Source organism: Coenobita brevimanus, chromosome 111 (genome assembly GCF_032717465.1).
Source record: "Coenobita brevimanus isolate Jiangsu-jjx chromosome 111, ASM3271746v2, whole genome shotgun sequence".
Taxonomy (NCBI): domain Eukaryota; kingdom Metazoa; phylum Arthropoda; class Malacostraca; order Decapoda; family Coenobitidae; genus Coenobita; species Coenobita brevimanus.
In genome coordinates, this window is record NC_137064.1 from 34945891 (window position 1) to 34959000 (window position 13110).

Genomic DNA, 13110 nt, shown 5'->3' on the forward strand with positions numbered 1-13110 from the left:
ATTTTACGAAACATTATAAGTTTCTATTAATTCTCATTTCTCTCCTTTAAGCTGCAAAGCTGGTGCTAGAGAGGGCGCCCTCATGTGGTAGCACTGATATAACTGGGTAGGGGAACTGCCCAATCACGGTCTACAAATTTCCCCTCAGCTCCCTCCCATACCCCCCCATGAAAGGAGGATGGTGGGTTGCAAGAGAGGGGCAGCTTTAACTTGCAGTGCATTGAGCTCACATTTAGATAATCCTGGGGTTGCAATTACTGCTACTACTACTACGCAAAGTCTGAATATAACGTCATTTCTCTATTAATTCTTCCTTTCTCTCTCCAATATTTTTTAAAGACATGATGGAGGCGGCCAGCTGGGGATCGGTTACAGCACAAGCTTGCCGCTGTTCAGAGACGCCCGGGCATCAATTACCAGCGAGAGTAAACACGCCCGTTCTGGCCCCTTTGTTTACATCACGGTAGGAGCTTTCGGGGGCACAGACGATTCGGCGCCGTCTGAAGCGATGTCGTGTTTGAACGGCTTTAATGAACTCCACCCCGAGACGAACACGACTTTGACCGTGCATATTACCTTTCGGTTTTGCAGATGGTCCGTAATCGAATGTGCTGTTTCGATATGGGTAGATATTTTTTTGCCATCGTCAATTATACAACTCAATAATTTGCCTCTGTTTATATGCTTAGGCGAATGTTACTCAAACTGTTGTTGGATCGATTAAAAAGCAGGGGGCAGATGATCACATTTTTGTTTTTGTTTTTGCAGCATCTTCCACCGCCGAAAGCTTCGGGGTTTATTTACAAAATGCCGGGGTGTCGAAAGTGCGAGGTGTCGAAAGTGCACATGACACGAGAGACGGGAAGGGAGGGAATGGGAGGGGAAGGGAGGATAAACGTAGGTGAAAGAGGAAAAGATGATGATGATGAGAGAAAGGGAGAAGATTAATCAAAAGAGAAGCGGGGTGAAATGAAAGGTAAGAGGAAAAATACGGGAGATATATTGGAAAAAGATGAAGAAACGATGAAGGGAGAGACAGAGGGGAGGAAAAGGGGAACGATTTGTGTAGAATATGAGAGGGAGAGAGAGAGAGAGAGAGAGAGAGAGAGAGAGAGAGAGAGAGAGAGAGAGAGAGGAATGTTGCGAAAGAGGATAGTGAGGAGGGGGGGAAGGGGAAAGGAGAGGGGGAGGGAAGAAAGTGATGAATGAAGAAGGGGGAGGGATGATGTTGAAACAAGAGGGGGGGAAGAGGGAGAGGAGAAGGGAAAGAAAGGAAAGAGGAGAGGGAGACAAGGGAGAGGGAGGCGAAAAAAAAATGAGAAGGGAAAGGGAGAGAGAGAGAGAGAGAGAGAGAGAGAGAGAGAGAGAGAGAGAGAGAGAGAGAGAGAGAGAGAGAGAGATGGGTTTGGTTGGGGTTGGAAGGGCAGACTAATATAATTATCGATAATGATGTCAGTTGAGTCAAAGAAGTGCTAATGAGTACGTGGTGGTGGGGGAGAGGGGGCGATGGAGAAAAGCATCACACGGAGATAAAGGAATAAATGATGAGGGAAGCCATATCACCGAAGACAGGGTATACATGATGATACCCACGTGTTCCCAGCGTGTCATGAAGGGTATATAGCCGGTAATTAAGATGTTAATCATTATGTACGGTAAGCGAGTCTCCGTAACATTTAACTAATATCACAGATCCTTTTGCTTTATCATATTTTATCACTTCAGTACTGAATCTAATCTGACTGAAGAATTTATTACCTGTGTGAGTGAAGACAAATGTATATTCAAGCAGTCATACACAGAACTTTGGCCTGGGAGAAAATAGAGACGAGTAGGAGAGTGTATGAGTGTTGTGGACGGGAGGAGAATAAGGAGACAGAGAGCGAGATGGAGGAACAAGGCAGAGGGAATGGAGACTGAGAGACCAACTAAGAGTGTGTGAGAGTGTTGTTGGCGAGGGGAGAAAGGGAGTGAGGCCGAGAACGAGATGGAGAGGGAAAGACTAACTAGGAGAGTGACGTGGGTGAGAGGAACTTAATAAAATAGTCTGGAATTACCAAGAATAAACTGAAAAAAAAGGCGATATCACGGTACTAGGAATAAGGGTGGATAGGAAAAAGAAAACAGCTTATATAAGAGAAGAAATTGATAAAAGACGACGCTTTACCTTTTCTTAATGATTGCCTGGTTGATGAGAGTTGTTTCTTTCCCTCCCTCCTGTCTCCTCTGGCTCTGATGCTGGATAGACGCCTTCACGTGGTGGCACCGATATAACCACAGAGGGAGCTGCCTGTTATACAAAGACCCCACAGTCACCTCCCTATCCCCCAAAAGATGGATGGTCTACTGTGGAATAGGGACAACTTTGGCCACTGCTAGCTCTCGGCGTTACTTTCTCTTCCTCTCTCTTCACCTCACCCTCTCCCTTCCATTCTTTTCCCTTTCTCTCTCGCTTTCTTTCTCAGTTCCTCTCTTCTCTTCTTCTCTATTCTTCTCCTTTTTTCTTCTCTCCTCTATTCTTTTCTTCTCTTCCTTTTTCTTTCCCACTTTCGTATCTTCTTTTCACCTTTTTTTCCTCTCTTGCTCTTTTCCGCCCTTCTCTCCTCTTTCTGGATTTGCCCGCTGGTGTCGGTAATCTGGAAATGAACAATTCTATATAAGTAAAAGGTGTTTCTCTCTCTCTCTCTCTCTCTCTCTCACACACACACACACACACACACACACGCACACACACAATATATATATATATACAGCCTGTTTATTTTTGAGAACAGGACTATGCTTGACTTCAATCTTTGCTTCCAGAAGGGTAAAATGACAACATATAATCGGAATGCCTGTACTCTCCTTCAGAAGAATATAACGTACATTCATTATTACTTCTTTGTGAAACCCTACCGTGTATCGCTGGGAGAAAAGGGTTGTTAGTGAGTAGGGACATATTTAGCTGGAAGTGCTTTGGTGGATGGCAGGAGATGGTGGCTGAGGCAATATATAGATAGATGGGTACAATAAACACTGCCTGGAGCACATTATCATTTATCATACCCACAGCGCATGAGAGAGAGAGAGAGAGAGAGAGAGAGAGAGAGAGAGAGAGAGAGAGACTGGTTACTAAAAACAAAAGGCAAAAAACATTAATCCTTCCACCACAAGCCGTCGTTCCTCTTAGTGTGTGTGACGGAGAGTGTGTGGAAGTGGGATGGCTGGAAGGAGCAGGAGGAAAAGAAGATGAAGGAGAAAAGGAGGAGGAGGAGGAGGAGCAGACGGAAGTGTAGAAGGAGAAAGAGAAGGAGATGAAGAAGGTGAAAAGAGAAGAGAAGAGGAAGAGGTGGAGAAGAAAAAGAAGGTGAAGGAGAAAAAGAGGAGAAGAAGGGAGAAGAGAAGGAGGAGGAGGAGGAGGAGGAGGAGGAGGAGGAGGAGAAAGTGAGAGTAGATAAGGTATGGCGCATTTCCTTCAACTTGGGTGTTGGAGAGGGACGCCTTCATGTGGTGGCACCGATAACACTGAGTAAATGGGTTGCCTAGTTAAACAAACTTCCATCAACTCAGCTTCCTTCTGAATCCCCACCCCCGAAATGAGGATGGTGGGCTGCAGAAGAGGGGCAACCTCAGCCTGCAGTCCACTGGCTTCTCATTCAGATAAGCCTGGGGTTGCAACTGCTACTGCCACTATTGCTACTACTACCAATAATAATAATAATAATAATAATAATAATAATAATAATAGTGGTAGTAATAGTAGTAGCAGTAATACTACTACTATGTTACTACTGCTAGTTTAACCTGACAAAGCTCCCTAACTCCTTTCACTGTAGCTGAGGGCCAGGTGTAGTTATACTGTAGGGTTGTTTTATCTAGAAACCAAGGAGATTCATTTCTACATCTAGGTAAGGCTCATCGTGTTTGATGCAAGTACGACTTAATATTCAAGTTGTGAGTGAAGCACAGTTCTGTCAGATAAAAAAAAAAAAAAAAACACGACTTTAGCAGCGAAGAGTGAGGCGTGGATGGGTGGGGGGAGGGAATATGACGGAGGATGGGGATGGTGGGGGGAATATGAGGTTGGTAGGATGAGGTGGGTGGGAGTAATATGAGGGGGGGGGTGTCTCCTTGATCGTTACTGAGGAGGCACACTATAGCCACTTAATGCAGCCCTAATGGCGAGGACAAGTCTCTATTAACATTGCATTAGCGTAAACCACCTCTCTCTCTCTCTCTCTCTCTCTCTCTCTCCCTCGTTAAATCAGTCAACTATCTCTTCATTATTGAAGATCAGATCGTCCAAGTGACAGAATCAAGGCATAAGTTAGTAAATTTATGGAACACTTGCTTCATAGTGGTAGGTGGTGGCAACCATCATCCACTCACTTGATGTAGTGCTGCCTGCTTTTTCCTTCACCTTTATCATTCTTTTTTCTGTGTCTGCCCCCCTCTTTTCCTATTTCTCCCATCTTTCCTGTCACTTTTTGTTACTTTCTTTTTCAGGTGGAATTACACTGAGTGACAATCCAAACAGTTTCCTGTAAGCCAGGAAACCATTTACAAATCAGGGTGGTATCCATATAACCAACCCATACGTGTTCCCTACCTGTCAACAAGTGGGTTGGTGGAGGGTCAGTGCCCCTTCTCGTAAAAAACCTAACTCATAGACAAACGACCACCCCTCAAGACTGATAGACTTGCTTCATAATATTGTACAATATTTATTGTCGCCTTCATCGCCACCAGCATACCATATTTAATTTACTCTTGCATAATGGAGAGTGAAAGACTGACTAGAAGAGTGAATATGAGTGAGGTGGACGTAGGGGAGGGGAAACGGAGGGGGACACCAAGGATAAGATGGAGGGATGAGGTATATGAGAGACTTGGGTGTGAGTTGGAGAAACGGCGGCCTGTTGACAGAGAATTAGATGATTAGATATATTGATATAAACACTCTCAGGCTCACACGGCTCCCTCTCAGCTTAATGAGATCGTTCTGTGTTATCACTGAGAACACGGGTGGCCGCTACGGAAAGTTAATTATGTTTATCTCCAGCTTCCGATATTTCCTGAAGACCTTTTCTGCGGCGACGGATTTATGTTCCCTGTACTTCCCCTCAGCAGCCAGACAATTTCTTTCTTTCCTTAGATATTATTTAAAGATAAAAAAAAAAAAAGAAAAGCGGATATAAGCGGCAGTACAGAAGAATGGTACAAATTTTTGCCTTTGGTACTGTACTGGTTGACTGGATCTGTGTGCCTGGGATGCAGCGGTTTATTATTGTATACTGAGAGAGTACTTGTAGGACGAGATGAACGATACCAGCTCCAATATCCACACACACACACACACACACACACACACACACACACACACACGCACACTCATATACAAAACTAAGACGATATATATCACAGAAATAAATGAATAAAAAACACTAAAATTTACAACCAACAGTGTGGTAAAAGTGTGCGCGTTGTTGTGTTAAAACTTTAGGCTCCTTACAGCGTGGGACAAAAATGAACAAATGTGTGTGTTGGCTGAGGTTTGAAGCTTATAGAGGATGGTGGAGGGCAGTGGCGAGCAGTACGTGTGTCCTATAATACCCTTACTGTTCTTTTTTTTTTTTCTGTCTGTCTACCTGTTGGTTTTATATCTCTGTATGCTTGCTTGTTTATTTGTCTATTTCTGTTTTATCTGTCTCTCTACATATCTTTATCTATCTGTCTGTGTATCTATCTGTGTGTCTGTTTGTCTGTCCGTCTGTCAGTCTGTCTGTTTTACACCCTCTCTGCCTCAGTCTATAATTATCTACTCGTATCTTTATCCTTACTATGCTCTCTCTCTCTCTAACGTTCAATTGTAAAGCAGTTCGTTATTACATCCACAAAGCCTTGAAAATTTCTCCCAGTCTTTGTTTTAACACAAATTCTGAATTCTGTTTCGGTTCTGTAAATTTTCGGTATCATTTATTAACCTGCAACACATCCAGAACTTATTTTATACTTCCCTGAGAGTGCATATACTTCTCAGTACTGTTTTCTGTTGTTCTTTTAAAATTTCCTTCTGCTATTATTCTCCTGCACGCTGTTGTTACTATCTTCATTTTTTTTTTTTTTTTTTTTTTTTTTTGGTGCGGTTATTTGTCATTAATAAGTGCGGGCTTCCACCATCAGTTCACTTGGTGTAGTGCTGCCTTTGTGTGGCTGTGTGCTGAGTGACAAGCCTAAATGTTTCCTGTAACCCAGTAATCCGTTTACTACGTTGGGTGGTAACCATGTAATAAAATGACATGATGGCCTAATGGGTTCAGGCGCTTCACTCGAATAAGGCTCGTAAAGGATTAGATGTGAGGGATAATTGGAAGCTGTTGCTCGCGTAATGCCACTCAGGGCAGGGCGAGGCTGCTCTCCCTCACCTTGAATTTCGTAGCCTAGCACCGGAACCCTACGCTCCTGGTGGGGGGAAAAGGATTGGATGAGAGAGAGAGAGAGAGAGAGAGAGAGAGAGAGAGAGAAAAAAAAATGAATAAATAGAATTAGACTAACAAGAGTGAGTCCGGACTGCCTCTTTGATAACGAAAGGTTTGTGTGGTGTTTGTTCAACATGCCTGTTCCGCAACACACCACACATCTTTTTGTTTCCTGTACAGTGTGTTTCTTCTAACCTGATGAGGATTCCCCAAGTCTTTTCAGCTCGGTTGGTGGCCACGTGTAGTCAGATGGAAGGATAGGAATGACTAGTAACCAAGGAGACCCATTCTTACCTCACTACTAAAACCCATCGAAATTCATGCGACCACGATTATGTATTTGAGTTGTGTGGATGGCTCAGTTCCTTCAGGTGAAAACAAAACCAGAAATAGCATGCCACATTATAAATATTTCATTTTGCACCTCGACGGTGCTTTTATACCCACAGATCCTTTGTTATTTGTCAACAGATTATAAAATACTGAAATGGAGGCGTGCATGTAGGACAGGAAGAGTTAAAGGTGTGTGTGTGTGTGTGTGTGTGTGTGTGTGTGTGTGTGTGTGTGAGAGAGAGAGAGAGAGAGAGAGAGAGAGAGAGAGAGACGAGGTGGCATGTGCGTTAGGTGTGCAGTCAGGGGTGTGTGGGTGGCATGAAATGAGAGGTGCTAGGTGTGAGAGTGGCATGAGAGAATGGTGAGAGGTGAAGAGGGAGAAGATGTGAGATGTGGAATGAGGTGTATGGGTGAGAGAAGGTGAAGATGGGGATGTGTGTGCATTGTGGTGTGTGGGTGAGGTGACAGAAGTGTGAGAGAAGGTGTGTGCAGGTGGGATGGTGTGGGTGAGGGATTGCTGGTGTGGAGAACGTGAGGGACTTTTGTATATTTATATTTATGCTCAAGTATATATGCACTAAGATAAATATAGATTGAAAGTAAAAAATGGATACATACATACATTTGTGACGTGTGTGTGTGTGTGTGTGTGTGTGTGTGTGTGTGTGTGTGTGTGTGTGTGTGTGTGTAGCAGCGCTGGGCAAGTACAAAGTGTTGGCCACACGCCACACATACACACACGGTACACAACAGTATTGTTGCATTCACGGGGATTTACATTTATAGAGGCACCACCAACACTTTTGAAACACTACCCTACACACTCACCTATTTAACCATTCCTTCCTACACCCACCTTTTGTATTCGCCACACCACTGCACCTTTTATTTAATCATTTAACCCTTTGACTGTTAGTTGACTCCAACGATTTCCCTCATCCATTCATCCATCCTATCTATCTATCTATCTATTGCCGGACGCCTCAATCCCGTTTGGGGTGGCCACAAACAAATCGCCTCCAAGTCGCCCTGTCCCCCGCCATTTCACTGCCCTGCTCCCAACTCACACCCCCCTCTCTCATATACCTCTCCACCCCATCCCTCCATCTCATCCTCGGCCTCCCCCTCCCTCTTCCCCCCTCCACCTCACTCACATACACTCTCTTCGCCAGTCTTTCACCCTCCATCCTCTCCACATGGCCAAACCACCTCAGTGTGTTCATCCATCCATTATCCATTTTTTTATTTATTTATTTTTTCATGCTTAGCGTAGGAGCCCTGAGCCAGGCGACAGTAACTAGCCTCACTTGTCCCTGCGTGGAATTTTATGGGCAATAAACCTCAACATTTCCTTGGAAGTAAACCCTTAAAGGCTCAGTGTATTGCCTTAACTCACTCATCCACTAGGCGTCATTTGGTTATATGGTTACCACCGAACATAGGAAATGGTTTCCTGGTTTACAGGAAATCATTCTATTTGTCATTCGATACGGGGTCACTCGAGGGCAGCACTACATCGAGTGAGTGGATGGTGATAGCCTTGAATTAGTAGGAATACTAATAATATGGAAGAGCTTGCTGTAGATAGTTTTTTATTGCTTTAAATGTCAGGATTTCTCTGAGCTGAACAGAATCAGCTGGTGTTATTCCGAGTGTAATACAGAATCAGTTGGTGTTATTCTAGTGTAATGCAGAGACCGTCAGTGTTATTCTGAGTGTAGTACAGAATCAGTCGATGTTATTCTGAGGTTAATACCGTAATGCGGGCAGCGAAACAAAGGCTTACCATTTCACTGTTATTAATCTGGATAAGCTAACACTGTACAGTTTCATTTATAGCAACGCTTTTGAAACACTGCCATACTCTGTGACCTACTTAACCATTTCACAGATATTGTGGGCTTGGGTCGGTGCAGCGTGTGCCTGCCGGTATACCTAATCTGGGTTCAGTCCTACCCAGGGGCGGGCATTTTAGAGGGTGCAGGAGTATGTATTTTCATGTGTTCTCCAGTGTCCATACCCTGTCCACGTTCCCTCGATGACACATAGATACTCTCTCTCTCTCTCTCTCTCTCTCTCTCTCTCTCTCTCTCTCTCTCTCTCTCTCTCTCTCTCTCATACACACACACACACAGCCACTCCATCACAGTTTCCACACACACTTCTCACCCTTCACTCCAAAACCACTGATATCCATGTTTGAAGACTCATGTGTTATACGGCTTTTCTCATCAGTTTCCCTTCAGGATCAGTAAACACGGCCTGAACGTGTGTAATAAGCTGCCAGACAATACCAGGCATGTACAAGCCGGCCGTTACAACATATACCTAGTGATATTGTCGCATGTACAGCAGACAGAAAAGTATCGTCCATCTTACCCACGTAACATTCTGCAACAACGACGAAGCATTGTGATATATGGGTCACCCTGTAATTATAAAGGCAGATATTATCCTTGGTAATTATCAGAACTAGAGATCGCCTAAATCGTTACATATTGGGTGGTACTGTATATTTTTTGAAGCAACGTGTTAATAACCTCATGTGTGTCTGCAAACCTCGCTCACTCTCACAACCACGGATCCCCAGAGGTGCGATACTTTTTTGGTTGACTGTAGGTAAATGTTATCTTTCGGGTACTACACAACTCCACACAAGGCGAGGCAGCTAAAACAATGGCTGTGCTTGCTATGCTAGTCTCTTTGTTCAGTATTTCAGTCCGCAGCAGCAGATATTATGCCCACATATATAAATGGTGGTTGCTGGATAAGCAACTTTCCAATATGTGATTATATATGAGAGAGGGGGATTAAGTTGGAGGAAGAGCAGCGAAATGGGGCGGGACAGGGTGACATGGAGGCGATTTGTTTGTGGCCACCCCTTACGAGATTAAGGCATTTGGCTGTAGATAGATAGATAGATAGAGTATATATATCTGTCATTTGAACAAAATGATAACATTTTGAAAGCACGACACAGCTCAACAGGGTGTTCCTCTCCCTGCATTGGCTTATCCGATCGTAATCAAAGAGGCATGGGACATTTTGCAAACTTCATCCTAGGCGTTTGTTATTCATATTTTTCATTAATATTCCCTTTTAGGTCACTTAATTTTTCTCATTTTGACTGGGTTTGAGCTTTAAAACATTGTTCAAAAAGACAGTCAAATGTAAAAGGCAAATCGCTGAGGAAGAAATCTTTTGAGGTGCAGTGCTGTCCCCATAATGATCCTCTGTCACTCAGGTCAAGTTTGAAATTGCATCGTGGAATATGATACTGAAAGGCAACTACCACGACTCCATACCGCCCCACTGCCACCCACCTGTATTGTAAACAGCCAAGTAACTCCCGCAGTGCCAAGACCGGAGGAGGAAGAGTGAACTGGGATTTTCTTCTTAGAGTCATGTCCCCACACGGGGTAAGAATGCGAAAGTAAATGACAATGGCAAACTGGGTAATGATGGTGATGATGATGATGATGATGATGACTGGGCGGAAGCTGATGTTTCAGTGACAAAATTAAAATCATCTGTGTGTGTGTGTGTGTGTGTGTGTGTGTGTGTGTGTGTGTGTGTGTGTGAAGCTCACTTCCTAGCCACACATCCTGACACACCTCTTTATCACTGTCACACACACACACACACACACACACACACACACACACACACACACACACACACACACACACACTTTGATGTTCACACAGGTACAGTAACACACACAAACATAGTTCTTTGCGCTCTCTCTCTCTCTCTCTCTCTCTCTCTCTCTCTCTCTCTCTCTCTCTCTCTCTCTCTCTCTCTCTCTCTCTCAATCAGTTCCCATCTTTGTTCTCTTTGTCCTCCATTTTTCTTTGCTTTTTTTTCTCAGCTTCGCATATTCTTCATTTATTTCTCTTTCACTTCATTTCTATGCACATTCGTAATTTCTCTCTCATTATCTCCTGTTATTTTGTGTATCATTATCGTCTCTTGTTCTCTTTTTTATTCTCCTAATTGACCATTTGTTCCTGTCTCTTTTCAACAGTTTTTATTTCTTTCTTGCTCAGTTATTCTTCATACATTATCGTCTGTTCTCTGGTAGATTTTCGTCCTTTCACATCTTATATCCTTTTGGTCAGTAACACAAGACAACAATGCTACACCTCTACATCCTCTTCACGTCACTTCTTCGTGACTGACTCTATATTTTAATGTTAATCTCGTGCAGTAGCTCAGTGGTAGGATAAAACAATAATACGGCTTCATATTCTTTCCATAGCACCTCTTTGGGACTAGCATCATAGTGTAATATTACTTTTCTATTACAACTTACCTTTCAAGATGGACAGGTGGCAGTTTTATGGCAAATGAAAGTGGACAGACACAGTGGGAAAGAGGGTGATGATGATGGTGATGATGATGATGATGATGAAAAGTGCGAGCAGTGGAAGTGGGGTGGGAAAGAGGGTTATGATGATGATAATGATAATGATGATAATGATGATGATGATGATGATGAAAAGTGCGAGCAGTGGAAGTGGGGTGGGAAAGAGGGTTACGATGATGATAATGATAATGATGATAATGATGATGATGATGATGATGAAAAGTGCGAGCAGTGGAATTGGAGTGGGAAAGAGGGGTGACGATGATGATGATGTGGAAGTGGGGTTGTTTAGTGCAATCGGTGCAAAATGTGGAACAGGAACGTCAAAGCAGTGAGATCAAAGGGTAGAAGAGAGTGTGCCTAGACAGTGCAGGTAGATAAAGAGAACGGATATACTGTAGTTATAGTTGGTTTGTCTTCACCCGATGGAACTGGGTCACCCCCACAGTATGAATGTTAAAATGTGGTTGTATGCAATTTGATGAACCTTAGTTTGAGGTGGGAATGAGTCCTTTGGTTACTAGTCAAATATATCCTCTAGTCTGACATCATTTGACCGTCAACTGAGCTGAAAGAGGTTAGGATTCTTCATCAGGTTTGAGGAAATACGCGCTATACAGTGATTAAAAGGGTATATGTGAGTCAGTGTGATGGTGAGAGGAGGACAGTGCTGAGCAGGTCTGATACTGTAGCGAAGTCCAATGTGTGAGGAAGCGATGTGTGGACAATGATAAAAAGAAATGAGAAATGATGATACCATGTGCATGCTTTTGTAAGGTGCACTTGACAACTGCCTTCACCACTTTTTTAACACGGAAAATCGTGTTTTATTAACTGAATTTTGCCAATCCCAGTATCATGGAAGACGAAGTTAGATAAAAAAAAATATGATATTAGTGGAGTATCCGGGGGGGTCAACTTTTGATCACCTTTAGCCCCTATCCCCCACTTGAAACTTGGGATTTTTTGTACCTATCTATCTGTCTATCTTTCCATGTATCTACACACACACACACACACACACACACACACACACACACACACACACACACACACACACACACACACAGAGCCAGACGCCTCAATCCCGGTTGGGGTGGCCACAAACAAAATCTCCTCAATGTCATCCTGTCCCCTGCCATTTCGCTGCCCTCCCCCAACTTACACCCCCTTCTTGCTTTACTGTCCTTGTCCTTCAGCATGTAGAATTAGATCTTGTAGTCATAGTCTGCTTTGTAACAAGCAGCATCGAAAGGATCATAAGGTCTGCTGCTGTTTGCTTTCCTTTGTATTCCTTTGTATTCCATCCCTCCATCTCATCCTCGGTCCCCCTCTCCATCTCTCCCCTTCCACCTCACTCACATACACTCTCCTAGTTAGTCTCTCACGTGTGCAGCTGTGGGACTCAAAGTATAAAGCTTGACGCCATGCCCTTCGTACACCATTTGTGGAGACCTGGCTGTACCGCCGACAGTGATTCATTCTTAACACTAGGAAAATTTATCACTGGCGAGTAAAACCGTCTGGCTAGTCAGGAAGAAGTGCTGTGCAAAAGATGTAGAGCCACAGCATCATCTTTTTCTGCCACGGAGGATAAGCTACAAAAAGGCGAAAGTCTTTACCAAGTTAAGGTCAAAGAACTATAGGTATTAAAAGTGACATCAGTTCCCTCTAAAGCTCTCCAGACACCTTTCCTTTGGTGGGAACTACACTGAGACTCCCACACTCTATCTTTCACTTTCCCACCATTTTCGCCTCAGTGTTTTTACCGCCTTCCTTACTTTTACTATTTTCACCATTTTTTTACCCGGCCACCGCCACGTATGGCAGGCTTCAAAGAGTGGCAGGGTGGTCTGTTTGTTGTTACAGCTTAAGGCTTACAAGGATGACTGAGAGAGAGAGAGAGAGAGAGAGAGAGAGAGAGAGAGAGAGAGAGAGAGAGATGAC

The 13110-nt window shown here is 43.7% G+C and overlaps 1 long non-coding RNA gene across 1 annotated transcript in view; it reads right to left on the reverse strand.

Annotated features, from left to right (window-relative positions):
• The window catches only part of LOC145417720 (uncharacterized), a 41516-nt gene that overhangs the window by 11842 nt on the left and 16564 nt on the right, over positions 1–13110 (reverse strand). The window contains exon 2 of the long non-coding RNA XR_013900571.1: positions 2168–2636. This is a non-coding gene — a long non-coding RNA (uncharacterized LOC145417720). The remainder of the gene's footprint in view (positions 1–2167; positions 2637–13110) is intronic.